The sequence below is a fragment of the Daphnia pulicaria genome, chromosome 4 (genome assembly GCF_021234035.1).
Source record: "Daphnia pulicaria isolate SC F1-1A chromosome 4, SC_F0-13Bv2, whole genome shotgun sequence".
Taxonomy (NCBI): Eukaryota; Metazoa; Arthropoda; class Branchiopoda; order Diplostraca; family Daphniidae; genus Daphnia; species Daphnia pulicaria.
The window spans coordinates 5,175,856-5,196,691 of record NC_060916.1 but is presented as its reverse complement, the minus strand read 5'-3'; the positions used below and the strand labels follow the sequence as shown (position 1 = coordinate 5,196,691).

Sequence of the window (20,836 nt, the reverse complement as noted above, 5' to 3'; positions counted from 1 at the left end):
TTGCTCAAACTGTTGTAGCATAGCAAGGAATAGGTGATTGTGCACTTACGGGCAACGTTAATGGTCGTGTGGCCTAATGGATAAGGCGTCGGACTTCGGATCCGAAGATTGCAGGTTCGAGTCCTGCTACGATCACTCGCAAACGGTTATTTTGGCTATTTCGAAATGCGCGCGCGAAAATTTACAAACAAAGAATTAGCAATCCATTTGCAATTGCTCCTGGTTGTAAGCCAAAGTACACATCAAAGAGAACATCCGAGGTTCCCGCCCAAAAAATTGGTCTAAGGAGTGGAATCAATGAATCCCTATCGTACGATCTCTATTCCCTATACCAAATTAAGCTGTGGTATTTCCTTAGGAAAAAACATTTGGGACTCGTGACTGTACCTTAGAACACATGATGTGTCTAATGGCAGGGATCGGTGCCAAAAGTAAAACAATTGGGGCCCATCCGGGAATTGAACCCGGGATCACTTACACCCGAAGCAAGTATCATACTACTAGACCAATGAGCCCTATTATCTTTCATTATTGATTCGAAAATTATTTTATTATTATTACAATCCAAATGTCGTGCATAAAAATAAACACGATTGATAGAAATTGGATTAAAAAAGGTCCCACTGAGAATCGAACTCAGATTATCAGAGTCAAAGTCTGATGTGATAACCATTACACCATGGAACCTTCCAACGGATGTCACCAGCACTGCTACTACAATGTAAATTTGTCGTTAAATTTGGTGGAATTTAGGGCCATGTGCTGATTCCTTCAACTCAGTGATTTCGATGATTTAAAACATGATGTTTTGGTGCATGTTAATGGAGTATATTGCGATGTTCGACGGAAAGAAAACAACCTTCGATAGCTCAGTTGGTAGAGCGGTGGACTGTAGTGACACGATGTAAACTGCAAGGAATCCATAGGTCGCTGGTTCAACTCCGGCTCGAAGGAGAGCACTTGTGATTATGCATTGAGTGGGCAACAGAAAATAGATAAAGCTGATAGTCATGTATATTCAAAATAGAGTGTAGTAATGGAAAATCCGAGATGTACTATTGGGGTACGCATATCTACAACGGAAAATTGACAACATCACCGTGTAAATATGAAATGTATAGCTCAAAAATGGGACACAATTAATGGTTAGTAATTGTAGCCGGCAACAAACGGTGTTAGAAAAGTTGCGTGGCTCATTGGTCTAGTGGTATGATTCTTGCTTTGGGTGTAAGAGGCCCCGGGTTCAAATCCCGGATGAGCCCCTACAATATTTCAGCTGAGATGGTAAACCTCTTATTGTATTATTTAGATGAATGTTAACATTGCAAATGTGGTAGCGTGGCCGAGCGGTCCAAGGCGCTGGTTTAAGGCACCAGTCTCTTCGGGGGCATGGGTTCGAATCCCATCGCTGCCAACTTCAATTTTGCTCAAACTGTTGTAGCATAGCAAGGAATCGGTGATTGTTCACTTACGGGCAACGTTAATGGTCGTGTGGCCTAATGGATAAGGCGTCGGACTTCGGATCCGAAGATTGCAGGTTCGAGTCCTGCTACGATCACTCGCAAACGGTTATTTTGGCAATTTCGAAATGCGCGCGCGAAAATTTACAAACAAAGAATTAGCAATCCATTTGCAATTGCTCCTGGTTGTAAGCCAAAGTACACATCAAAGAGAACATCCGAGGTTCCCGCCCAAAAAATTGGTCTAAGGAGTGGAATCAATGAATCCCTATCGTACGATCTCTATTCCCTATACCAAATTAAGCTGTGGTATTTCCTTAGGAAAAAACATTTGGGACTCGTGACTGTACCTTAGAACACATGATGTGTCTAATGGCAGGGATCGGTGCCAAAAGTAAAACAATTGGGGCCCATCCGGGAATTGAACCCGGGATCACTTACACCCGAAGCAAGTATCATACTACTAGACCAATGAGCCCTATTGTCTTTCATTATTGATTCGAAAATTATTTTATTATTATTACAATCCAAATGTCGTGCATAAAAATAAACACGATTGATAGAAATTGGATTAAAAAAGGTCCCACTGAGAATCGAACTCAGATTATCAGAGTCAAAGTCTGATGTGATAACCATTACACCATGGAACCTTCCAACGGATGTCACCAGCACTGCTACTACAATGTAAATTTGTCGTTAAATTTGGTGGAATTTAGGGCCATGTTCTGATTCCTTCAACTCAGTGATTTCGATGATTAAAAACATGATCTTTTGGTGCATGTTAATGGAGTATATTGCGATGTTCGACGGAAAGAAAACAACCTTCGATAGCTCAGTTGGTAGAGCGGTGGACTGTAGTGACACGATGTAAAATGCAAGGAATCCATAGGTCGCTGGTTCAACTCCGGCTCGAAGGAGAGCACTTGTGATTACGCATTGAGTGGGCAACAGAAAATAGATAAAGCTGATACAGTGCTGGTCCACTTATCAGACCGCCTGCCCATACGACCAATCCAGGTATACGACCACCCTTTTGCTTGCACCACTTTCTGGCGCGAGATTCCCCTAGTTCAAATTTTTCTGTCGATAAACATGCCGCGACTTGAATTATTTTAATCCACTTCAAGGTATTTTGTTTTTAAATCATCGTTGACCTTCATTATTGAAAAAGGGTTGGACTTTTTCGAACAAAGATGAATTTCGTCAGTCGTAACAATTTGTTTTCCTTAAGCAAAGTGTTACTAAGATTCAGTCATCACCTTCTACATACTACTAATTCATTTGGCCGGTTATGCGACCATCCAATTATACGACCGCTGCACAAAGTGGTCGCATAAGTGGACCGGCACTGTAGTCATGTATATTCAAAATAGAGTGTAGTAATGGAAAATCCAACATGTACTATTGGGGTACGCATATCTACAACGGAAAGTTGACAACATCACCGTGTAAATATGAAATGTATAGCTCAAAAATGGGACACAATTAATGGTTAGTAATTGTAGCCGGCAACAAACGGTGTTAGAAAAGTTGCGTGGCTCATTGGTCTAGTGGTATGATTCTTGCTTTGGGTGTAAGAGGCCCCGGGTTCAAATCCCGGATGAGCCCCTACAATATTTCAGCTGAGATGGTAAACCTCTTATTGTATTATTTAGATGAATGTTAACATTGCAAATGTGGTAGCGTGGCCGAGCGGTCCAAGGCGCTGGTTTAAGGCACCAGTCTCTTCGGGGGCATGGGTTCGAATCCCATCGCTGCCAACTTCAATTTTGCTCAAACTGTTGTAGCATAGCAAGGAATCGGTGATTGTGCACTTACGGGCAACGTTAATGGTCGTGTGGCCTAATGGATAAGGCGTCGGACTTCGGATCCGAAGATTGCAGGTTCGAGTCCTGCTACGATCACTCGCAAACGGTTATTTTGGCTATTTCGAAATGCGCGCGCGAAAATTTACAAACAAAGAATTAGCAATCCATTTGCAATTGCTCCTGGTTGTAAGCCAAAGTACACATCAAAGAGAACATCCGAGGTTCCCGCCCAAAAAATTGGTCTAAGGAGTGGAATCAATGAATCCCTATCGTACGATCTCTATTCCCTATACCAAATTAAGCTGTGGTATTTCCTTAGGAAAAAACATTTGGGACTCGTGACTGTACCTTAGAACACATGATGTGTCTAATGGCAGGGATCGGTGCCAAAAGTAAAACAATTGGGGCCCATCCGGGAATTGAACCCGGTATCACTTACACCCGAAGCAAGTATCATACTACTAGACCAATGAGCCCTATTATCTTTCATTATTGATTCGAAAATTATTTTATTATTATTACAATCCAAATGTCGTGCATAAATATAAACACGATTGATAGAAATTGGATTAAAAAAGGTCCCACTGAGAATCGAACTCAGATTATCAGAGTCAAAGTCTGATGTGATAACCATTACACCATGGAACCTTTCAACGGATGTCACCAGCACTGCTACTACAATGTAAATTTGTCGTTAAATTTGGTGGAATTTAGGGCCATGTGCTGATTCCTTCAACTCAGTGATTACGATGATTTAAAACATGATCTTTTGGTGCATGTTAATGGAATATATTGCGATGTTCGACGGAAATAAAACAACCTTCGATAGCTCAGTTGGTAGAGCGGTGGACTGTAGTGACACGATGTAAAATGCAAGGAATCCATAGGTCGCTGGTTCAACTCCGGCTCGAAGGAGAGCACTTGCGATTACGCATTGAGTGGGCAACAGAAAATAGATAAAGCTGATAGTCATGTATATTCAAAATAGAGTGTAGTAATGGAAAATCCAACATGTACTATTGGGGTACGCATATCTACAACGGAAAGTTGACAACATCACCGTGTAAATATGAAATGTATAGCTCAAAAATGGGACACAATTAATGGTTAGTAATTGTAGCCGGCAACAAACGGTGTTAGAAAAGTTGCGTGGCTCATTGGTCTAGTGGTATGATTCTTGCTTTGGGTGTAAGAGGCCCCGGGTTTAAATCCCGGATGAGCCCCTACAATATTTCAGCTGAGATGGTAAACCTCTTATTGTATTATTTAGATGAATGTTAACATTTCAAATGTGGTAGCGTGGCCGAGCGGTCCAAGGCGCTGGAATAAGGCACCAGTCTCTTCGGGGGCATGGGTTCGAATCCCATCGCTGCCAACGTCAATTTTGCTCAAACTGTTGTAGCATAGCAAGGAATCGGTGATTGTGCACTTACGGGCAACGTTAATGGTCGTGTGGCCTAATGGATAAGGCGTCGGACTTCGGATCCGAAGATTGCAGGTTCGAGTCCTGCTACGATCACTCGCAAACGGTTATTTAGGCTATTTCGAAATGCGCGCGCGAAAATTTACAAACAAAGAATTAGCAATCCATTTGCAATTGCTCCTGGTTGTAAGCCAAAGTACACATCAAAGAGAACATCCGAGGTTCCCGCCCAAAAAATTGGTCTAAGGAGTGGAATCAATGAATCCCTATCGTACGATCTCTATTCCCTATACCAAATTAAGCTGTGGTATTTCCTTAGGAAAAAACATTTGGGACTCGTGACTGTACCTTAGAACACATGATGTGTCTAATGGCAGGGATCGGTGCCAAAAGTAAAACAATTGGGGCCCATCCGGGAATTGAACCCGGGATCACTTACACCCGAAGCAAGTATCATACTACTAGACCAATGAGCCCTATTATCTTTCATTATTGATTCGAAAATTATTTTATTATTATTACAATCCAAATGTCGTGCATAAAAATAAACACGATTGATAGAAATTGGATTAAAAAAGGTCCCACTGAGAATCGAACTCAGATTATCAGAGTCAAAGTCTGATGTGATAACCATTACACCATGGAACCTTCCAACGGATGTCACCAGCACTGCTACTACAATGTAAATTTGTCGTTAAATTTGGTGGAATTTAGGGCCATGTGCTGATTCCTTCAACTCAGTGATTTCGATGATTTAAAACATGATCTTTTGGTGCATGTTAATGGACTATATTGCGATGTTCGACGGAAATAAAACAACCTTCGATAGCTCAGTTGGTAGAGCGGTGGACTGTAGTGACACGATGTAAAATGCAAGGAATCCATAGGTCGCTCGTTCAACTCCGGCTCGAAGGAGAGCACTTGTGATTACGCATTGAGTGGGCAACAGAAAATAGATAAAGCTGATAGTCATGTATATTCAAAATAGAGTGTAGTAATGGAAAATCCAACATGTACTATTGGGGTACGCATATCTACAACGGAAAGTTGACAACATCACCGTGTAAATATAAAATGTATAGCTCAAAAATGGGACACAATTAATGGTTAGTAATTGTAGCCGGCAACAAACGGTGTTAGAAAAGTTGCGTAGCTCATTGGTCTAGTGGTATGATTCTTGCTTAGGGTGTAAGAGGCCCCGGGTTCAAATCCCGGATGAGCCCCTACAATATTTCAGCTGAGATGGTAAACCTCTTATTGTATTACTTAGATGAATGTTAACATTGCAAAAGTGGTAGCGTGGCCGAGCGGTCCAAGGCGCTGGTTTAAGGCACCAGTCTCTTCGGGGGCATGGGTTCGAATCCCATCGCTGCCAACGTCAATTTTGCTCAAACTGTTGTAGCATAGCAAGGAATCGGTGATTGTGCACTTACGGGCAACGTTAATGGTCGTGTGGCCTAATGGATAAGGCGTCGGACTTCGGATCCGAAGATTGCAGGTTCGAGTCCTGCTACGATCACTCGCAAACGGTTATTTTGGCTATTTCGAAATGCGCGCGCGAAAATTTACAAACAAAGAATTAGCAATCCATTTGCAATTGCTCCTGGTTGTAAGCCAAAGTACACATCAAAGAGAACATCCGAGGTTCCCGCCCAAAAAATTGGTCTAAGGAGTGGAATCAATGAATCCCTATCGTACGATCTCTATTCCCTATACCAAATTAAGCTGTGGTATTTCCTTAGGAAAAAACATTTGGGACTCGTGACTGTACCTTAGAACACATGATGTGTCTAATGGCAGGGATCGGTGCCAAAAGTAAAACAATTGGGGCCCATCCGGGAATTGAACCCGGGATCACTTACACCCGAAGCAAGTATCATACTACTAGACCAATGAGCCCTATTATCTTTCATTATTGATTCGAAAATTATTTTATTATTATTACAATCCAAATGTCGTGCATAAAAATAAACACGATTGATAGAAATTGGATTAAAAAAGGTCCCACTGAGAATCGAACTCAGATTATCAAAGTCAAAGTCTGATGTGATAACCATTACACCATGGAACCTTCCAACGGATGTCACCAGCACTGCTACTACAATGTAAATTTGTCGTTAAATTTGGTGGAATTTAGGGCCATGTGCTGATTCCTTCAACTCAGTGATTTCGATGATTTAAAACATGATCTTTTGGTGCATGTTAATGGACTATATTGCGATGTTCGACGGAAACAAAACAACCTTCGATAGCTCAGTTGGTAGAGCGGTGGACTGTAGTGACACGATGTAAAATGCAAGGAATCCATAGGTCGCTGGTTCAACTCCGGCTCGAAGGAGAGCACTTGTGATTACGCATTGAGTGGGCAACACAAAATAGATAAAGCTGATAGTCATGTATATTCAAAATAGAGTGTAGTAATGGAAAATCCAACATGTACTATTGGGGTACGCATATCTACAACGGAAAGTTGACAACATCACCGTGTAAATATGAAATGTATAGCTCAAAAATGGGTCACAATTAATGGTTAGTAATTGTAGCCGGCAACAAACGGTGTTAGAAAAGTTGCGTGGCTCATTGGTCTAGTGGTATGATTCTTGCTTTGGGTGTAAGAGGCCCCGGGTTCAAATCCCGGATGAGCCCCTACAATATTTCAGCTGAGATGGTAAACCTCTTATTGTATTACTTAGATGAATGTTAACATTGCAAAAGTGGTAGCGTGGCCGAGCGGTCCAAGGCGCTGGTTTAAGGCACCAGTCTCTTCGGGGGCATGGGTTCGAATCCCATCGCTGCCAACGTCAATTTTGCTCAAACTGTTGTAGCATAGCAAGGAATCGGTGATTGTGCACTTACGGGCAACGTTAATGGTCGTGTGGCCTAATGGATAAGGCGTCGGACTTCGGATCCGAAGATTGCAGGTTCGAGTCCTGCTACGATCACTCGCAAACGGTTATTTTGGCTATTTCGAAATGCGCGCGCGAAAATTTACAAACAAAGAATTAGCAATCCATTTGCAATTGCTCCTGGTTGTAAGCCAAAGTACACATCAAAGAGAACATCCGAGGTTCCCGCCCAAAAAATTGGTCTAAGGAGTGGAATCAATGAATCCCTATCGTACGATCTCTATTCCCTATACCAAATTAAGCTGTGGTATTTCCTTAGGAAAAAACATTTGGGACTCGTGACTGTACCTTAGAACACATGATGTGTCTAATGGCAGGGATCGGTGCCAAAAGTAAAACAATTGGGGCCCATCCGGGAATTGAACCCGGGATCACTTACACCCGAAGCAAGTATCATACTACTAGACCAATGAGCCCTATTATCTTTCATTATTGATTCGAAAATTATTTTATTATTATTACAATCCAAATGTCGTGCATAAAAATAAACACGATTGATAGAAATTGGATTAAAAAAGGTCCCACTGAGAATCGAACCCAGATTATCAGAGTCAAAGTCTGATGTGATAACCATTACACCATGGAACCTTCCAACGGATGTCACCAGCACTGCTACTACAATGTAAATTTGTCGTTAAATTTGGTGGAATTTAGGGCCATGTGCTGATTCCTTCAACTCAGTGATTTCGATGATTTAAAACATGATCTTTTGGTGCATGTTAATGGACTATATTGCGATGTTCGACGGAAAGAAAACAACCTTCGATAGCTCAGTTGGTAGAGCGGTGGACTGTAGTGACACGATGTAAAATGCAAGGAATCCATAGGCCGCTGGTTCAACTCCGGCTCGAAGGAGAGCTCTTGTGATTACGCATTGAGTGGGCAACAGAAAATAGATAAAGCTGATAGTCATGTATATTCAAAATAGAGTGTAGTAATGGAAAATCCAACATGTACTATTGGGGTACGCATATCTACAACGGAAAGTTGACAACATCACCGTGTAAATATGAAATGTATAGCTCAAAAATGGGACACAATTAATGGTTAGTAATTGTAGCCGGCAACAAACGGTGTTAGAAAAGTTGCGTGGCTCATTGGTCTAGTGGTATGATTCTTGCTTTGGGTGTAAGAGGCCCCGGGTTCAAATCCCGGATGAGCCCCTACAATATTTCAGCTGAGATGGTAAACCTCTTATTGTATTACTTAGATGAATGTTAACATTGCAAATGTGGTAGCGTGGCCGAGCGGTCCAAGGCGCTGGTTTAAGGCACCAGTCTCTTCGGGGGCATGGGTTCGAATCCCATCGCTGCCAACGTCAATTTTGCTCAAACTGTTGTAGCATAGCAAGGAATCGGTGCTTGTGCACTTACGGGCAACGTTAATGGTCGTGTGGCCTAATGGATAAGGCGTCGGACTTCGGATCCGAAGATTGCAGGTTCGAGTCCTGCTACGATCACTCGCAAACGGTTATTTTGGCTATTTCGAAATGCGCGCGCGAAAATTTACAAACAAAGAATTAGCAATCCATTTGCAATTGCTCCTGGTTGTAAGCCAAAGTACACATCAAAGAGAACATCCGAGGTTCCCGCCCAAAAAATTGGTCTAAGGAGTGGAATCAATGAATCCCTATCGTACGATCTCTATTCCCTATACCAAATTAAGCTGTGGTATTTCCTTAGGAAAAAACATTTGGGACTCGTGACTGTACCTTAGAACACATGATGTGTCTAATGGCAGGGATCGGTGCCAAAAGTAAAACAATTGGGGCCCATCCGGGAATTGAACCCGGGATCACTTACACCCGAAGCAAGTATCATACTACTAGACCAATGAGCCCTATTATCTTTCATTATTGATTCGAAAATTATTTTATTATTATTACAATCCAAATGTCGTGCATAAAAATAAACACGATTGATAGAAATTGGATTAAAAAAGGTCCCACTGAGAATCGAACTCAGATTATCAGAGTCAAAGTCTGATGTGATAACCATTACACCATGGAACCTTCCAACGGATGTCACCAGCACTGCTACTACAATGTAAATTTGTCGTTAAATTTGGTGGAATTTAGGGCCATGTGCTGATTCCTTCAACTCAGTGATTTCGATGATTTAAAACATGATCTTTTGGTGCATGTTAATGGACTATATTGCGATGTTCGACGAAAATAATTCGGAATAATTCGGAAATAATAATAAAACAACCTTCGATAGCTCAGTTGGTAGAGCGGTGGACTGTAGTGACACGATGTAAAATGCAAGGAATCCATAGGTCGCTAGTTCAACTCCGGCTCGAAGGAGAGCACTTGTGATTACGCATTGAGTGGGCAACAGAAAATAGATAAAGCTGATAGTCATGTATATTCAAAATAGAGTGTAGTAATGGAAAATCCAACATGTACTATTGGGGTACGCATATCTACAACGGAAAGTTGACAACATCACCGTGTAAATATGAAATGTATAGCTCAAAAATGGGACACAATTAATGGTTAGTAATTGTAGCCGGCAACAAACGGTGTTAGAAAAGTTGCGTGGCTCATTGGTCTAGTGGTATGATTCTTGCTTTGGGTGTAAGAGGCCCCGGGTTCAAATCCCGGATGAGCCCCTACAATATTTCAGCTGAGATGGTAAACCTCTTATTGTATTACTTAGATGAATGTTAACATTGCAAATGTGGTAGCGTGGCCGAGCGGTCCAAGGCGCTGGTTTAAGGCACCAGTCTCTTCGGGGGCATGGGTTCGAATCCCATCGCTGCCAACGTCAATTTTGCTCAAACTGTTGTAGCATAGCAAGGAATCGGTGCTTGTGCACTTACGGGCAACGTTAATGGTCGTGTGGCCTAATGGATAAGGCGTCGGACTTCGGATCCGAAGATTGCAGGTTCGAGTCCTGCTACGATCACTCGCAAACGGTTATTTTGGCTATTTCGAAATGCGCGCGCGAAAATTTACAAACAAAGAATTAGCAATCCATTTGCAATTGCTCCTGGTTGTAAGCCAAAGTACACATCAAAGAGAACATCCGAGGTTCCCGCCCAAAAAATTGGTCTAAGGAGTGGAATCAATGAATCCCTATCGTACGATCTCTATTCCCTATACCAAATTAAGCTGTGGTATTTCCTTAGGAAAAAACATTTGGGACTCGTGACTGTACCTTAGAACACATGATGTGTCTAATGGCAGGGATCGGTGCCAAAAGTAAAACAATTGGGGCCCATCCGGGAATTGAACCCGGGATCACTTACACCCGAAGCAAGTATCATACTACTAGACCAATGAGCCCTATTATCTTTCATTATTGATTCGAAAATTATTTTATTATTATTACAATCCAAATGTCGTGCATAAAAATAAACACGATTGATAGAAATTGGATTAAAAAAGGTCCCACTGAGAATCGAACTCAGATTATCAGAGTCAAAGTCTGATGTGATAACCATTACACCATGGAACCTTCCAACGGATGTCACCAGCACTGCTACTACAATGTAAATTTGTCGTTAAATTTGGTGGAATTTAGGGCCATGTGCTGATTCCTTCAACTCAGTGATTTCGATGATTTAAAACATGATCTTTTGGTGCATGTTAATGGACTATATTGCGATGTTCGACGAAAATAATTCGGAATAATTCGGAAATAATAATAAAACAACCTTCGATAGCTCAGTTGGTAGAGCGGTGGACTGTAGTGACACGATGTAAAATGCAAGGAATCCATAGGTCGCTAGTTCAACTCCGGCTCGAAGGAGAGCACTTGTGATTACGCATTGAGTGGGCAACAGAAAATAGATAAAGCTGATAGTCATGTATATTCAAAATAGAGTGTAGTAATGGAAAATCCAACATGTACTATTGGGGTACGCATATCTACAACGGAAAGTTGACAACATCACCGTGTAAATATGAAATGTATAGCTCAAAAATGGGACACAATTAATGGTTAGTAATTGTAGCCGGCAACAAACGGTGTTAGAAAAGTTGCGTGGCTCATTGGTCTAGTGGTATGATTCTTGCTTTGGGTGTAAGAGGCCCCGGGTTCAAATCCCGGATGAGCCCCTACAATATTTCAGCTGAGATGGTAAACCTCTTATTGTATTACTTAGATGAATGTTAACATTGCAAATGTGGTAGCGTGGCCGAGCGGTCCAAGGCGCTGGTTTAAGGCACCAGTCTCTTCGGGGGCATGGGTTCGAATCCCATCGCTGCCAACGTCAATTTTGCTCAAACTGTTGTAGCATAGCAAGGAATCGGTGATTGTGCACTTACGGGCAACGTTAATGGTCGTGTGGCCTAATGGATAAGGCGTCGGACTTCGGATCCGAAGATTGCAGGTTCGAGTCCTGCTACGATCACTCGCAAACGGTTATTTTGGCTATTTCGAAATGCGCGCGCGAAAATTTACAAACAAAGAATTAGCAATCCATTTGCAATTGCTCCTGGTTGTAAGCCAAAGTACACATCAAAGAGAACATCCGAGGTTCCCGCCCAAAAAATTGGTCTAAGGAGTGGAATCAATGAATCCCTATCGTACGATCTCTATTCCCTATACCAAATTAAGCTGTGGTATTTCCTTAGGAAAAAACATTTGGGACTCGTGACTGTACCTTAGAACACATGATGTGTCTAATGGCAGGGATCGGTGCCAAAAGTAAAACAATTGGGGCCCATCCGGGAATTGAACCCGGGATCACTTACACCCGAAGCAAGTATCATACTACTAGACCAATGAGCCCTATTATCTTTCATTATTGATTCGAAAATTATTTTATTATTATTACAATCCAAATGTCGTGCATAAAAATAAACACGATTGATAGAAATTGGATTAAAAAAGGTCCCACTGAGAATCGAACTCAGATTATCAGAGTCAAAGTCTGATGTGATAACCATTACACCATGGAACCTTCCAACGGATGTCACCAGCACTGCTACTACAATGTAAATTTGTCGTTAAATTTGGTGGAATTTAGGGCCATGTGCTGATTCCTTCAACTCAGTGATTTCGATGATTTAAAACATGATCTTTTGGTGCATGTTAATGGACTATATTGCGATGTTCGACGAAAATAATTCGGAATAATTCGGAAATAATAATAAAACAACCTTCGATAGCTCAGTTGGTAGAGCGGTGGACTGTAGTGACACGATGTAAAATGCAAGGAATCCATAGGTCGCTGGTTCAACTCCGGCTCGAAGGAGAGCACTTGTGATTACGCATTGAGTGGGCAACAGAAAATAGATAAAGCTGATAGTCATGTATATTCAAAATAGAGTGTAGTAATGGAAAATCCAACATGTACTATTGGGGTACGCATATCTACAACGGAAAGTTGACAACATCACCGTGTAAATATGAAATGTATAGCTCAAAAATGGGACACAATTAATGGTTAGTAATTGTAGCCGGCAACAAACGGTGTTAGAAAAGTTGCGTGGCTCATTGGTCTAGTGGTATGATTCTTGCTTTGGGTGTAAGAGGCCCCGGGTTCAAATCCCGGATGAGCCCCTACAATATTTCAGCTGAGATGGTAAACCTCTTATTGTATTACTTAGATGAATGTTAACATTGCAAATGTGGTAGCGTGGCCGAGCGGTCCAAGGCGCTGGTTTAAGGCACCAGTCTCTTCGGGGGCATGGGTTCGAATCCCATCGCTGCCAACGTCAATTTTGCCCAAACTGTTGTAGCATAGCAAGGAATCGGTGATTGTGCACTTACGGGCAACGTTAATGGTCGTGTGGCCTAATGGATAAGGCGTCGGACTTCGGATCCGAAGATTGCAGGTTCGAGTCCTGCTACGATCACTCGCAAACGGTTATTTTGGCTATTTCGAAATGCGCGCGCGAAAATTTACAAACAAAGAATTAGCAATCCATTTGCAATTGCTCCTGGTTGTAAGCCAAAGTACACATCAAAGAGAACATCCGAGGTTCCCGCCCAAAAAATTGGTCTAAGGAGTGGAATCAATGAATCCCTATCGTACGATCTCTATTCCCTATACCAAATTAAGCTGTGGTATTTCCTTAGGAAAAAACATTTGGGACTCGTGACTGTACCTTAGAACACATGATGTGTCTAATGGCAGGGATCGGTGCCAAAAGTAAAACAATTGGGGCCCATCCGGGAATTGAACCCGGGATCACTTACACCCGAAGCAAGTATCATACTACTAGACCAATGAGCCCTATTATCTTTCATTATTGATTCGAAAATTATTTTATTATTATTACAATCCAAATGTCGTGCATAAAAATAAACACGATTGATAGAAATTGGATTAAAAAAGGTCCCACTGAGAATCGAACTCAGATTATCAGAGTCAAAGTCTGATGTGATAACCATTACACCATGGAACCTTCCAACGGATGTCACCAGCACTGCTACTACAATGTAAATTTGTCGTTAAATTTGGTGGAATTTAGGGCCATGTGCTGATTCCTTTAACTCAAAGATTTCGATGATTTAAAACATGATCTTTTGGTGCATGTTAATGGACTATATTGCGATGTTCGACGGAAATAAAACAACCTTCGATAGCTCAGTTGGTAGAGCGGTGGACTGTAGTGACACGATGTAAAATGCAAGGAATCCATAGGCCGCTGGTTCAACTCCGGCTCGAAGGAGAGCACTTGTGATTACGCATTGAGTGGGCAACAGAAAATAGATAAAGCTGATAGTCATGTATATTCAAAATAGAGTGTAGTAATGGAAAATCCAACATGTACTATTGGGGTACGCATATCTACAACGGAAAGTTGACAACATCACCGTGTAAATATGAAATGTATAGCTCAAAAATGGGACACAATTAATGGTTAGTAATTGTAGCCGGCAACAAACGGTGTTAGAAAAGTTGCGTGGCTCATTGGTCTAGTGGTATGATTCTTGCTTTGGGTGTAAGAGGCCCCGGGTTCAAATCCCGGATGAGCCCCTACAATATTTCAGCTGAGATGGTAAACCTCTTATTGTATTACTTAGATGAATGTTAACATTGCAAATGTGGTAGCGTGGCCGAGCGGTCCAAGGCGCTGGTTTAAGGCACCAGTCTCTTCGGGGGCATGGGTTCGAATCCCATCGCTGCCAACGTCAAGTTTGCCCAAACTGTTGTAGCATAGCAAGGAATCGGTGATTGTGCACTTACGGGCAACGTTAATGGTCGTGTGGCCTAATGGATAAGGCGTCGGACTTCGGATCCGAAGTTTGCAGGTTCGAGTCCTGCTACGATCACTCGCAAACGGTTATTTTGGCTATTTCGAAATGCGCGCGCGAAAATTTACAAACAAAGAATTAGCAATCCATTTGCAATTGCTCCTGGTTGTAAGCCAAAGTACACATCAAAGAGAACATCCGAGGTTCCCGCCCAAAAAATTGGTCTAAGGAGTGGAATCAATGAATCCCTATCGTACGATCTCTATTCCCTATACCAAATTAAGCTGTGGTATTTCCTTAGGAAAAAACATTTGGGACTCGTGACTGTACCTTAGAACACATGATGTGTCTAATGGCAGGGATCGGTGCCAAAAGTAAAACAATTGGGGCCCATCCGGGAATTGAACCCGGGATCACTTACACCCGAAGCAAGTATCATACTACTAGACCAATGAGCCCTATTATCTTTCATTATTGATTCGAAAATTATTTTATTATTATTACAATCCAAATGTCGTGCATAAAAATAAACACGATTGATAGAAATTGGATTAAAAAAGGTCCCACTGAGAATCGAACTCAGATTATCAGAGTCAAAGTCTGATGTGATAACCATTACACCATGGAACCTTCCAATGGATGTCACCAGCACTGCTACTACAATGTAAATTTGTCGTTAAATTTGGTGGAATTTAGGGCCATGTGCTGATTCCTTCAACTCAGTGATTTCGATGATTTAAAACATGATCTTTTGGTGCATGTTAATGGAATATATTGCGATGTTCGACGGAAATAAAACAACCTTCGATAGCTCAGTTGGTAGAGCGGTGGACTGTAGTGACACGATGTAAAATGCAAGGAATCCATAGGTCGCTGGTTCAACTCCGGCTCGAAGGAGAGCACTTGTGATTACGCATTGAGTGGGCAACAGAAAATAGATAAAGCTGATAGTCATGTATATTCAAAATAGAGTGTAGTAATGGAAAATCCAACATGTACTATTGGGGTACGCATATCTACAACGGAAAGTTGACAACATCACCGTGTAAATATGAAATGTATAGCTCAAAAATGGGACACAATTAATGGTTAGTAATTGTAGCCGGCAACAAACGGTGTTAGAAAAGTTGCGTGGCTCATTGGTCTAGTGGTATGATTCTTGCTTTGGGTGTAAGAGGCCCCGGGTTCAAATCCCGGATGAGCCCCTACAATATTTCAGCTGAGATGGTAAACCTCTTATTGTATTACTTAGATGAATGTTAACATTGCAAATGTGGTAGCGTGGCCGAGCGGTCCAAGGCGCTGGTTTAAGGCACCAGTCTCTTCGGGGGCATGGGTTCGAATCCCATCGCTGCCAACGTCAATTTTGCTCAAACTGTTGTAGCATAGCAAGGAATCGGTGATTGTGCACTTACGGGCAACGTTAATGGTCGTGTGGCCTAATGGATAAGGCGTCGGACTTCGGATCCGAAGATTGCAGGTTCGAGTCCTGCTACGATCACTCGCAAACGGTTATTTTGGCTATTTCGAAATGCGCGCGCGAAAATTTACAAACAAAGAATTAGCAATCCATTTGCAATTGCTCCTGGTTGTAAGCCAAAGTACACATCAAAGAGAACATCCGAGGTTCCCGCCCAAAAAATTGGTCTAAGGAGTGGAATCAATGAATCCCTATCGTACGATCTCTATTCCCTATACCAAATTAAGCTGTGGTATTTCCTTAGGAAAAAACATTTGGGACTCGTGACTGTACCTTAGAACACATGATGTGTCTAATGGCAGGGATCGGTGCCAAAAGTAAAACAATTGGGGCCCATCCGGGAATTGAACCCGGGATCACTTACACCCGAAGCAAGTATCATACTACTAGACCAATGAGCCCTATTATCTTTCATTATTGATTCGAAAATTATTTTATTATTATTACAATCCAAATGTCGTGCATAAAAATAAACACGATTGATAGAAATTGGATTAAAAAAGGTCCCACTGAGAATCGAACTCAGATTATCAGAGTCAAAGTCTGATGTGATAACCATTACACCATGGAACCTTCCAACGGATGTCACCAGCACTGCTACTACAATGTAAATTTGTCGTTAAATTTGGTGGAATTTAGGGCCATGTGCTGATTCCTTCAACTCAGTGATTTCGATGATTTAAAACATGATCTTTTGGTGCATGTTAATGGACTATATTGCGATGTTCGACGAAAATAATTCGGAATAATTCGGAAATAATAATAAAACAACCTTCGATAGCTCAGTTGGTAGAGCGGTGGACTGTAGTGACACGATGTAAAATGCAAGGAATCCATAGGTCGCTGGTTCAACTCCGGCTCGAAGGAGAGCACTTGTGATTACGCATTGAGTGGGCAACAGAAAATAGATAAAGCTGATAGTCATGTATATTCAAAATAGAGTGTAGTAATGGAAAATCCAACATGTACTATTGGGGTACGCATATCTACAACGGAAAGTTGACAACATCACCGTGTAAATATGAAATGTATAGCTCAAAAATGGGACACAATTAATGGTTAGTAATTGTAGCCGGCAACAAACGGTGTTAGAAAAGTTGCGTGGCTCATTGGTCTAGTGGTATGATTCTTGCTTTGGGTGTAAGAGGCCCCGGGTTCAAATCCCGGATGAGCCCCTACAATATTTCAGCTGAGATGGTAAACCTCTTATTGTATTACTTAGATGAATGTTAACATTGCAAATGTGGTAGCGTGGCCGAGCGGTCCAAGGCGCTGGTTTAAGGCACCAGTCTCTTCGGGGGCATGGGTTCGAATCCCATCGCTGCCAACGTCAATTTTGCCCAAACTGTTGTAGCATAGCAAGGAATCGGTGATTGTGCACTTACGGGCAACGTTAATGGTCGTGTGGCCTAATGGATAAGGCGTCGGACTTCGGATCCGAAGATTGCAGGTTCGAGTCCTGCTACGATCACTCGCAAACGGTTATTTTGGCTATTTCGAAATGCGCGCGCGAAAATTTACAAACAAAGAATTAGCAATCCATTTGCAATTGCTCCTGGTTGTAAGCCAAAGTACACATCAAAGAGAACATCCGAGGTTCCCGCCCAAAAAATTGGTCTAAGGAGTGGAATCAATGAATCCCTATCGTACGATCTCTATTCCCTATACCAAATTAAGCTGTGGTATTTCCTTAGGAAAAAACATTTGGGACTCGTGACTGTACCTTAGAACACATGATGTGTCTAATGGCAGGGATCGGTGCCAAAAGTAAAACAATTGGGGCCCATCCGGGAATTGAACCCGGGATCACTTACACCCGAAGCAAGTATCATACTACTAGACCAATGAGCCCTATTATCTTTCATTATTGATTCGAAAATTATTTTATTATTATTACAATCCAAATGTCGTGCATAAAAATAAACACGATTGATAGAAATTGGATTAAAAAAGGTCCCACTGAGAATCGAACTCAGATTATCAGAGTCAAAGTCTGATGTGATAACCATTACACCATGGAACCTTCCAACGGATGTCACCAGCACTGCTACTACAATGTAAATTTGTCGTTAAATTTGGTGGAATTTAGGGCCATGTGCTGATTCCTTTAACTCAAAGATTTCGATGATTTAAAACATGATCTTTTGGTGCATGTTAATGGACTATATTGCGATGTTCGACGGAAATAAAACAACCTTCGATAGCTCAGTTGGTAGAGCGGTGGACTGTAGTGACACGATGTAAAATGCAAGGAATCCATAGGCCGCTGGTTCAACTCCGGCTCGAAGGAGAGCACTTGTGATTACGCATTGAGTGGGCAACAGAAAATAGATAAAGCTGATAGTCATGTATATTCAAAATAGAGTGTAGTAATGGAAAATCCAACATGTACTATTGGGGTACGCATATCTACAACGGAAAGTTGACAACATCACCGTGTAAATATGAAATGTATAGCTCAAAAATGGGACACAATTAATGGTTAGTAATTGTAGCCGGCAACAAACGGTGTTAGAAAAGTTGCGTGGCTCATTGGTCTAGTGGTATGATTCTTGCTTTGGGTGTAAGAGGCCCCGGGTTCAAATCCCGGATGAGCCCCTACAATATTTCAGCTGAGATGGTAAACCTCTTATTGTATTACTTAGATGAATGTTAACATTGCAAATGTGGTAGCGTGGCCGAGCGGTCCAAGGCGCTGGTTTAAGGCACCAGTCTCTTCGGGGGCATGGGTTCGAATCCCATCGCTGCCAACGTCAAGTTTGCCCAAACTGTTGTAGCATAGCAAGGAATCGGTGATTGTGCACTTACGGGCAACGTTAATGGTCGTGTGGCCTAATGGATAAGGCGTCGGACTTCGGATCCGAAGTTTGCAGGTTCGAGTCCTGCTACGATCACTCGCAAACGGTTATTTTGGCTATTTCGAAATGCGCGCGCGAAAATTTACAAACAAAGAATTAGCAATCCATTTGCAATTGCTCCTGGTTGTAAGCCAAAGTACACATCAAAGAGAACATCCGAGGTTCCCGCCCAAAAAATTGGTCTAAGGAGTGGAATCAATGAATCCCTATCGTACGATCTCTATTCCCTATACCAAATTAAGCTGTGGTATTTCCTTAGGAAAAAACATTTGGGACTCGTGACTGTACCTTAGAACACATGATGTGTCTAATGGCAGGGATCGGTGCCAAAAGTAAAACAATTGGGGCCCATCCGGGAATTGAACCCGGGATCACTTACACCCGAAGCAAGTATCATACTACTAGACCAATGAGCCCTATTATCTTTCATTATTGATTCGAAAATTATTTTATTATTATTACAATCCAAATGTCGTGCATAAAAATAAACACGATTGATAGAAATTGGATTAAAAAAGGTCCCACTGAGAATCGAACTCAGATTATCAGAGTCAAAGTCTGATGTGATAACCATTACACCATGGAACCTTCCAATGGATGTCACCAGCACTGCTACTACAATGTAAATTTGTCGTTAAATTTGGTGGAATTTAGGGCCATGTGCTGATTCCTTCAACTCAGTGATTTCGATGATTTAAAACATGATCTTTTGGTGCATGTTAATGGAATATATTGCGATGTTCGACGGAAATAAAACAACCTTCGATAGCTCAGTTGGTAGAGCGGTGGACTGTAGTGACACGATGTAAAATGCAAGGAATCCATAGGTCGCTGGTTCAACTCCGGCTCGAAGGAGAGCACTTGTGATTACGCATTGAGTGGGCAACAGAAAATAGATAAAGCTGATAGTCATGTATATTCAAAATAGAGTGTAGTAATGGAAAATCCAACATGTACTATTGGGGTACGCATATCTACAACGGAAAGTTGACAACATCACCGTGTAAATATGAAATGTATAGCTCAAAAATGGGACACAATTAATGGTTAGTAATTGTAGCCGGCAACAAACGGTGTTAGAAAAGTTGCGTGGCTCATTGGTCTAGTGGTATGATTCTTGCTTTGGGTGTAAGAGGCCCCGGGTTCAAATCCCGGATGAGCCCCTACAATATTTCAGCTGAGATGGTAAACCTCTTATTGTATTACTTAGATGAATGTTAACATTGCAAATGTGGTAGCGTGGCCGAGCGGTCCAAGGCGCTGGTTTAAGGCACCAGTCTCTTCGGGGGCATGGGTTCGAATCCCATCGCTGCCAACGTCAATTTTGCTCAAACTGTTGTAGCATAGCAAGGAATCGGTGATTGTGCACTTACGGGCAACGTTAATGGTCGTGTGGCCTAATGGATAAGGCGTCGGACTTCGGATCCGAAGTTTGCAGGTTCGAGTCCTGCTACGATCACTCGCAAACGGTTATTTTGGCTATTTCGAAATGCGCGCGCGAAAATTTACAAACAAAGAATTAGCAATCCATTTGCAATTGCTCCTGGTTGTAAGCCAAAGTACACATCAAAGAGAACATCCGAGGTTCCCGCCCAAAAAATTGGTCTAAGGAGTGGAATCAATGAATCCCTATCGTACGATCTCTATTCCCTATACCAAATTAAGCTGTGGTATTTCCTTAGGAAAAAACATTTGGGACTCGTGACTGTACCTTAGAACACATGATGTGTCTAATGGCAGGGATCGG

The 20,836-nt window shown here is 41.9% G+C and overlaps 80 non-coding genes across 80 annotated transcripts; 53 read left to right on the top strand and 27 right to left on the bottom strand.

Annotated features, from left to right (window-relative positions):
• Positions 1–62: 62 nt before the first annotated feature.
• Trnar-ucg lies at positions 63–135 on the top strand. The gene has a single exon. It is a non-coding gene; the product is annotated as a tRNA-Arg (tRNA).
• Positions 136–443: 308 nt separating this feature from the next.
• Positions 444–515, bottom strand: Trnap-cgg. The gene has a single exon. It is a non-coding gene; the product is annotated as a tRNA-Pro (tRNA).
• Positions 516–615: 100 nt separating this feature from the next.
• On the bottom strand, positions 616–687 carry Trnaq-uug. Its single transcript has one exon. It is a non-coding gene; the product is annotated as a tRNA-Gln (tRNA).
• Positions 688–858: 171 nt separating this feature from the next.
• On the top strand, positions 859–954 carry Trnay-gua. Its single transcript has 2 exons — positions 859–895; positions 919–954. It is a non-coding gene; the product is annotated as a tRNA-Tyr (tRNA).
• Positions 955–1,190: 236 nt separating this feature from the next.
• Trnap-ugg lies at positions 1,191–1,262 on the top strand. The gene has a single exon. It is a non-coding gene; the product is annotated as a tRNA-Pro (tRNA).
• A 70-nt stretch (positions 1,263–1,332) lies between these two features.
• On the top strand, positions 1,333–1,414 carry Trnal-aag. Its single transcript has one exon. It is a non-coding gene; the product is annotated as a tRNA-Leu (tRNA).
• A 71-nt stretch (positions 1,415–1,485) lies between these two features.
• Positions 1,486–1,558, top strand: Trnar-ucg. Its single transcript has one exon. It is a non-coding gene; the product is annotated as a tRNA-Arg (tRNA).
• Positions 1,559–1,866: 308 nt separating this feature from the next.
• On the bottom strand, positions 1,867–1,938 carry Trnap-cgg. Its single transcript has one exon. It is a non-coding gene; the product is annotated as a tRNA-Pro (tRNA).
• A 100-nt stretch (positions 1,939–2,038) lies between these two features.
• Positions 2,039–2,110, bottom strand: Trnaq-uug. The gene has a single exon. It is a non-coding gene; the product is annotated as a tRNA-Gln (tRNA).
• Positions 2,111–2,281: 171 nt separating this feature from the next.
• On the top strand, positions 2,282–2,377 carry Trnay-gua. The gene is made up of 2 exons: positions 2,282–2,318; positions 2,342–2,377. It is a non-coding gene; the product is annotated as a tRNA-Tyr (tRNA).
• Positions 2,378–2,996: 619 nt separating this feature from the next.
• Positions 2,997–3,068, top strand: Trnap-ugg. The gene has a single exon. It is a non-coding gene; the product is annotated as a tRNA-Pro (tRNA).
• A 70-nt stretch (positions 3,069–3,138) lies between these two features.
• On the top strand, positions 3,139–3,220 carry Trnal-aag. The gene has a single exon. It is a non-coding gene; the product is annotated as a tRNA-Leu (tRNA).
• A 71-nt stretch (positions 3,221–3,291) lies between these two features.
• On the top strand, positions 3,292–3,364 carry Trnar-ucg. Its single transcript has one exon. It is a non-coding gene; the product is annotated as a tRNA-Arg (tRNA).
• A 480-nt stretch (positions 3,365–3,844) lies between these two features.
• Trnaq-uug lies at positions 3,845–3,916 on the bottom strand. The gene has a single exon. It is a non-coding gene; the product is annotated as a tRNA-Gln (tRNA).
• A 171-nt stretch (positions 3,917–4,087) lies between these two features.
• Trnay-gua lies at positions 4,088–4,183 on the top strand. The gene is made up of 2 exons: positions 4,088–4,124; positions 4,148–4,183. It is a non-coding gene; the product is annotated as a tRNA-Tyr (tRNA).
• Positions 4,184–4,419: 236 nt separating this feature from the next.
• On the top strand, positions 4,420–4,491 carry Trnap-ugg. Its single transcript has one exon. It is a non-coding gene; the product is annotated as a tRNA-Pro (tRNA).
• A 70-nt stretch (positions 4,492–4,561) lies between these two features.
• Positions 4,562–4,643, top strand: Trnal-aag. The gene has a single exon. It is a non-coding gene; the product is annotated as a tRNA-Leu (tRNA).
• A 71-nt stretch (positions 4,644–4,714) lies between these two features.
• On the top strand, positions 4,715–4,787 carry Trnar-ucg. Its single transcript has one exon. It is a non-coding gene; the product is annotated as a tRNA-Arg (tRNA).
• A 308-nt stretch (positions 4,788–5,095) lies between these two features.
• On the bottom strand, positions 5,096–5,167 carry Trnap-cgg. Its single transcript has one exon. It is a non-coding gene; the product is annotated as a tRNA-Pro (tRNA).
• Positions 5,168–5,267: 100 nt separating this feature from the next.
• Trnaq-uug lies at positions 5,268–5,339 on the bottom strand. Its single transcript has one exon. It is a non-coding gene; the product is annotated as a tRNA-Gln (tRNA).
• Positions 5,340–5,984: 645 nt separating this feature from the next.
• Positions 5,985–6,066, top strand: Trnal-aag. The gene has a single exon. It is a non-coding gene; the product is annotated as a tRNA-Leu (tRNA).
• Positions 6,067–6,137: 71 nt separating this feature from the next.
• On the top strand, positions 6,138–6,210 carry Trnar-ucg. The gene has a single exon. It is a non-coding gene; the product is annotated as a tRNA-Arg (tRNA).
• Positions 6,211–6,518: 308 nt separating this feature from the next.
• Positions 6,519–6,590, bottom strand: Trnap-cgg. The gene has a single exon. It is a non-coding gene; the product is annotated as a tRNA-Pro (tRNA).
• A 100-nt stretch (positions 6,591–6,690) lies between these two features.
• Positions 6,691–6,762, bottom strand: Trnaq-uug. Its single transcript has one exon. It is a non-coding gene; the product is annotated as a tRNA-Gln (tRNA).
• A 171-nt stretch (positions 6,763–6,933) lies between these two features.
• Trnay-gua lies at positions 6,934–7,029 on the top strand. Its single transcript has 2 exons — positions 6,934–6,970; positions 6,994–7,029. It is a non-coding gene; the product is annotated as a tRNA-Tyr (tRNA).
• A 236-nt stretch (positions 7,030–7,265) lies between these two features.
• On the top strand, positions 7,266–7,337 carry Trnap-ugg. The gene has a single exon. It is a non-coding gene; the product is annotated as a tRNA-Pro (tRNA).
• A 70-nt stretch (positions 7,338–7,407) lies between these two features.
• Trnal-aag lies at positions 7,408–7,489 on the top strand. Its single transcript has one exon. It is a non-coding gene; the product is annotated as a tRNA-Leu (tRNA).
• A 71-nt stretch (positions 7,490–7,560) lies between these two features.
• Trnar-ucg lies at positions 7,561–7,633 on the top strand. The gene has a single exon. It is a non-coding gene; the product is annotated as a tRNA-Arg (tRNA).
• Positions 7,634–7,941: 308 nt separating this feature from the next.
• On the bottom strand, positions 7,942–8,013 carry Trnap-cgg. Its single transcript has one exon. It is a non-coding gene; the product is annotated as a tRNA-Pro (tRNA).
• A 100-nt stretch (positions 8,014–8,113) lies between these two features.
• On the bottom strand, positions 8,114–8,185 carry Trnaq-uug. Its single transcript has one exon. It is a non-coding gene; the product is annotated as a tRNA-Gln (tRNA).
• A 171-nt stretch (positions 8,186–8,356) lies between these two features.
• Positions 8,357–8,452, top strand: Trnay-gua. The gene is made up of 2 exons: positions 8,357–8,393; positions 8,417–8,452. It is a non-coding gene; the product is annotated as a tRNA-Tyr (tRNA).
• A 236-nt stretch (positions 8,453–8,688) lies between these two features.
• Trnap-ugg lies at positions 8,689–8,760 on the top strand. Its single transcript has one exon. It is a non-coding gene; the product is annotated as a tRNA-Pro (tRNA).
• A 70-nt stretch (positions 8,761–8,830) lies between these two features.
• Trnal-aag lies at positions 8,831–8,912 on the top strand. The gene has a single exon. It is a non-coding gene; the product is annotated as a tRNA-Leu (tRNA).
• Positions 8,913–8,983: 71 nt separating this feature from the next.
• Positions 8,984–9,056, top strand: Trnar-ucg. Its single transcript has one exon. It is a non-coding gene; the product is annotated as a tRNA-Arg (tRNA).
• A 308-nt stretch (positions 9,057–9,364) lies between these two features.
• Trnap-cgg lies at positions 9,365–9,436 on the bottom strand. Its single transcript has one exon. It is a non-coding gene; the product is annotated as a tRNA-Pro (tRNA).
• A 100-nt stretch (positions 9,437–9,536) lies between these two features.
• On the bottom strand, positions 9,537–9,608 carry Trnaq-uug. The gene has a single exon. It is a non-coding gene; the product is annotated as a tRNA-Gln (tRNA).
• A 530-nt stretch (positions 9,609–10,138) lies between these two features.
• Positions 10,139–10,210, top strand: Trnap-ugg. The gene has a single exon. It is a non-coding gene; the product is annotated as a tRNA-Pro (tRNA).
• Positions 10,211–10,280: 70 nt separating this feature from the next.
• Trnal-aag lies at positions 10,281–10,362 on the top strand. Its single transcript has one exon. It is a non-coding gene; the product is annotated as a tRNA-Leu (tRNA).
• A 71-nt stretch (positions 10,363–10,433) lies between these two features.
• Trnar-ucg lies at positions 10,434–10,506 on the top strand. Its single transcript has one exon. It is a non-coding gene; the product is annotated as a tRNA-Arg (tRNA).
• Positions 10,507–10,814: 308 nt separating this feature from the next.
• On the bottom strand, positions 10,815–10,886 carry Trnap-cgg. Its single transcript has one exon. It is a non-coding gene; the product is annotated as a tRNA-Pro (tRNA).
• Positions 10,887–10,986: 100 nt separating this feature from the next.
• On the bottom strand, positions 10,987–11,058 carry Trnaq-uug. Its single transcript has one exon. It is a non-coding gene; the product is annotated as a tRNA-Gln (tRNA).
• A 530-nt stretch (positions 11,059–11,588) lies between these two features.
• Trnap-ugg lies at positions 11,589–11,660 on the top strand. The gene has a single exon. It is a non-coding gene; the product is annotated as a tRNA-Pro (tRNA).
• Positions 11,661–11,730: 70 nt separating this feature from the next.
• Trnal-aag lies at positions 11,731–11,812 on the top strand. The gene has a single exon. It is a non-coding gene; the product is annotated as a tRNA-Leu (tRNA).
• Positions 11,813–11,883: 71 nt separating this feature from the next.
• Trnar-ucg lies at positions 11,884–11,956 on the top strand. Its single transcript has one exon. It is a non-coding gene; the product is annotated as a tRNA-Arg (tRNA).
• Positions 11,957–12,264: 308 nt separating this feature from the next.
• On the bottom strand, positions 12,265–12,336 carry Trnap-cgg. Its single transcript has one exon. It is a non-coding gene; the product is annotated as a tRNA-Pro (tRNA).
• Positions 12,337–12,436: 100 nt separating this feature from the next.
• Trnaq-uug lies at positions 12,437–12,508 on the bottom strand. The gene has a single exon. It is a non-coding gene; the product is annotated as a tRNA-Gln (tRNA).
• A 198-nt stretch (positions 12,509–12,706) lies between these two features.
• Positions 12,707–12,802, top strand: Trnay-gua. The gene is made up of 2 exons: positions 12,707–12,743; positions 12,767–12,802. It is a non-coding gene; the product is annotated as a tRNA-Tyr (tRNA).
• A 236-nt stretch (positions 12,803–13,038) lies between these two features.
• Trnap-ugg lies at positions 13,039–13,110 on the top strand. Its single transcript has one exon. It is a non-coding gene; the product is annotated as a tRNA-Pro (tRNA).
• A 70-nt stretch (positions 13,111–13,180) lies between these two features.
• On the top strand, positions 13,181–13,262 carry Trnal-aag. Its single transcript has one exon. It is a non-coding gene; the product is annotated as a tRNA-Leu (tRNA).
• Positions 13,263–13,333: 71 nt separating this feature from the next.
• Positions 13,334–13,406, top strand: Trnar-ucg. Its single transcript has one exon. It is a non-coding gene; the product is annotated as a tRNA-Arg (tRNA).
• A 308-nt stretch (positions 13,407–13,714) lies between these two features.
• On the bottom strand, positions 13,715–13,786 carry Trnap-cgg. Its single transcript has one exon. It is a non-coding gene; the product is annotated as a tRNA-Pro (tRNA).
• Positions 13,787–13,886: 100 nt separating this feature from the next.
• Trnaq-uug lies at positions 13,887–13,958 on the bottom strand. The gene has a single exon. It is a non-coding gene; the product is annotated as a tRNA-Gln (tRNA).
• A 171-nt stretch (positions 13,959–14,129) lies between these two features.
• Trnay-gua lies at positions 14,130–14,225 on the top strand. Its single transcript has 2 exons — positions 14,130–14,166; positions 14,190–14,225. It is a non-coding gene; the product is annotated as a tRNA-Tyr (tRNA).
• A 236-nt stretch (positions 14,226–14,461) lies between these two features.
• Trnap-ugg lies at positions 14,462–14,533 on the top strand. The gene has a single exon. It is a non-coding gene; the product is annotated as a tRNA-Pro (tRNA).
• Positions 14,534–14,603: 70 nt separating this feature from the next.
• Positions 14,604–14,685, top strand: Trnal-aag. Its single transcript has one exon. It is a non-coding gene; the product is annotated as a tRNA-Leu (tRNA).
• A 71-nt stretch (positions 14,686–14,756) lies between these two features.
• Positions 14,757–14,829, top strand: Trnar-ucg. The gene has a single exon. It is a non-coding gene; the product is annotated as a tRNA-Arg (tRNA).
• A 308-nt stretch (positions 14,830–15,137) lies between these two features.
• Trnap-cgg lies at positions 15,138–15,209 on the bottom strand. Its single transcript has one exon. It is a non-coding gene; the product is annotated as a tRNA-Pro (tRNA).
• Positions 15,210–15,309: 100 nt separating this feature from the next.
• On the bottom strand, positions 15,310–15,381 carry Trnaq-uug. The gene has a single exon. It is a non-coding gene; the product is annotated as a tRNA-Gln (tRNA).
• A 171-nt stretch (positions 15,382–15,552) lies between these two features.
• Positions 15,553–15,648, top strand: Trnay-gua. The gene is made up of 2 exons: positions 15,553–15,589; positions 15,613–15,648. It is a non-coding gene; the product is annotated as a tRNA-Tyr (tRNA).
• Positions 15,649–15,884: 236 nt separating this feature from the next.
• On the top strand, positions 15,885–15,956 carry Trnap-ugg. The gene has a single exon. It is a non-coding gene; the product is annotated as a tRNA-Pro (tRNA).
• Positions 15,957–16,026: 70 nt separating this feature from the next.
• Trnal-aag lies at positions 16,027–16,108 on the top strand. Its single transcript has one exon. It is a non-coding gene; the product is annotated as a tRNA-Leu (tRNA).
• A 71-nt stretch (positions 16,109–16,179) lies between these two features.
• Trnar-ucg lies at positions 16,180–16,252 on the top strand. The gene has a single exon. It is a non-coding gene; the product is annotated as a tRNA-Arg (tRNA).
• Positions 16,253–16,560: 308 nt separating this feature from the next.
• On the bottom strand, positions 16,561–16,632 carry Trnap-cgg. Its single transcript has one exon. It is a non-coding gene; the product is annotated as a tRNA-Pro (tRNA).
• Positions 16,633–16,732: 100 nt separating this feature from the next.
• Positions 16,733–16,804, bottom strand: Trnaq-uug. The gene has a single exon. It is a non-coding gene; the product is annotated as a tRNA-Gln (tRNA).
• A 198-nt stretch (positions 16,805–17,002) lies between these two features.
• Trnay-gua lies at positions 17,003–17,098 on the top strand. The gene is made up of 2 exons: positions 17,003–17,039; positions 17,063–17,098. It is a non-coding gene; the product is annotated as a tRNA-Tyr (tRNA).
• A 236-nt stretch (positions 17,099–17,334) lies between these two features.
• Trnap-ugg lies at positions 17,335–17,406 on the top strand. The gene has a single exon. It is a non-coding gene; the product is annotated as a tRNA-Pro (tRNA).
• A 70-nt stretch (positions 17,407–17,476) lies between these two features.
• On the top strand, positions 17,477–17,558 carry Trnal-aag. Its single transcript has one exon. It is a non-coding gene; the product is annotated as a tRNA-Leu (tRNA).
• A 71-nt stretch (positions 17,559–17,629) lies between these two features.
• Trnar-ucg lies at positions 17,630–17,702 on the top strand. The gene has a single exon. It is a non-coding gene; the product is annotated as a tRNA-Arg (tRNA).
• A 308-nt stretch (positions 17,703–18,010) lies between these two features.
• Trnap-cgg lies at positions 18,011–18,082 on the bottom strand. Its single transcript has one exon. It is a non-coding gene; the product is annotated as a tRNA-Pro (tRNA).
• Positions 18,083–18,182: 100 nt separating this feature from the next.
• Positions 18,183–18,254, bottom strand: Trnaq-uug. Its single transcript has one exon. It is a non-coding gene; the product is annotated as a tRNA-Gln (tRNA).
• A 171-nt stretch (positions 18,255–18,425) lies between these two features.
• Trnay-gua lies at positions 18,426–18,521 on the top strand. Its single transcript has 2 exons — positions 18,426–18,462; positions 18,486–18,521. It is a non-coding gene; the product is annotated as a tRNA-Tyr (tRNA).
• A 236-nt stretch (positions 18,522–18,757) lies between these two features.
• Positions 18,758–18,829, top strand: Trnap-ugg. Its single transcript has one exon. It is a non-coding gene; the product is annotated as a tRNA-Pro (tRNA).
• Positions 18,830–18,899: 70 nt separating this feature from the next.
• Trnal-aag lies at positions 18,900–18,981 on the top strand. The gene has a single exon. It is a non-coding gene; the product is annotated as a tRNA-Leu (tRNA).
• A 71-nt stretch (positions 18,982–19,052) lies between these two features.
• Positions 19,053–19,125, top strand: Trnar-ucg. Its single transcript has one exon. It is a non-coding gene; the product is annotated as a tRNA-Arg (tRNA).
• A 308-nt stretch (positions 19,126–19,433) lies between these two features.
• Trnap-cgg lies at positions 19,434–19,505 on the bottom strand. The gene has a single exon. It is a non-coding gene; the product is annotated as a tRNA-Pro (tRNA).
• Positions 19,506–19,605: 100 nt separating this feature from the next.
• On the bottom strand, positions 19,606–19,677 carry Trnaq-uug. The gene has a single exon. It is a non-coding gene; the product is annotated as a tRNA-Gln (tRNA).
• A 171-nt stretch (positions 19,678–19,848) lies between these two features.
• Positions 19,849–19,944, top strand: Trnay-gua. Its single transcript has 2 exons — positions 19,849–19,885; positions 19,909–19,944. It is a non-coding gene; the product is annotated as a tRNA-Tyr (tRNA).
• A 236-nt stretch (positions 19,945–20,180) lies between these two features.
• Positions 20,181–20,252, top strand: Trnap-ugg. Its single transcript has one exon. It is a non-coding gene; the product is annotated as a tRNA-Pro (tRNA).
• Positions 20,253–20,322: 70 nt separating this feature from the next.
• Positions 20,323–20,404, top strand: Trnal-aag. The gene has a single exon. It is a non-coding gene; the product is annotated as a tRNA-Leu (tRNA).
• Positions 20,405–20,475: 71 nt separating this feature from the next.
• Positions 20,476–20,548, top strand: Trnar-ucg. Its single transcript has one exon. It is a non-coding gene; the product is annotated as a tRNA-Arg (tRNA).
• Positions 20,549–20,836: the final 288 nt, after the last annotated feature.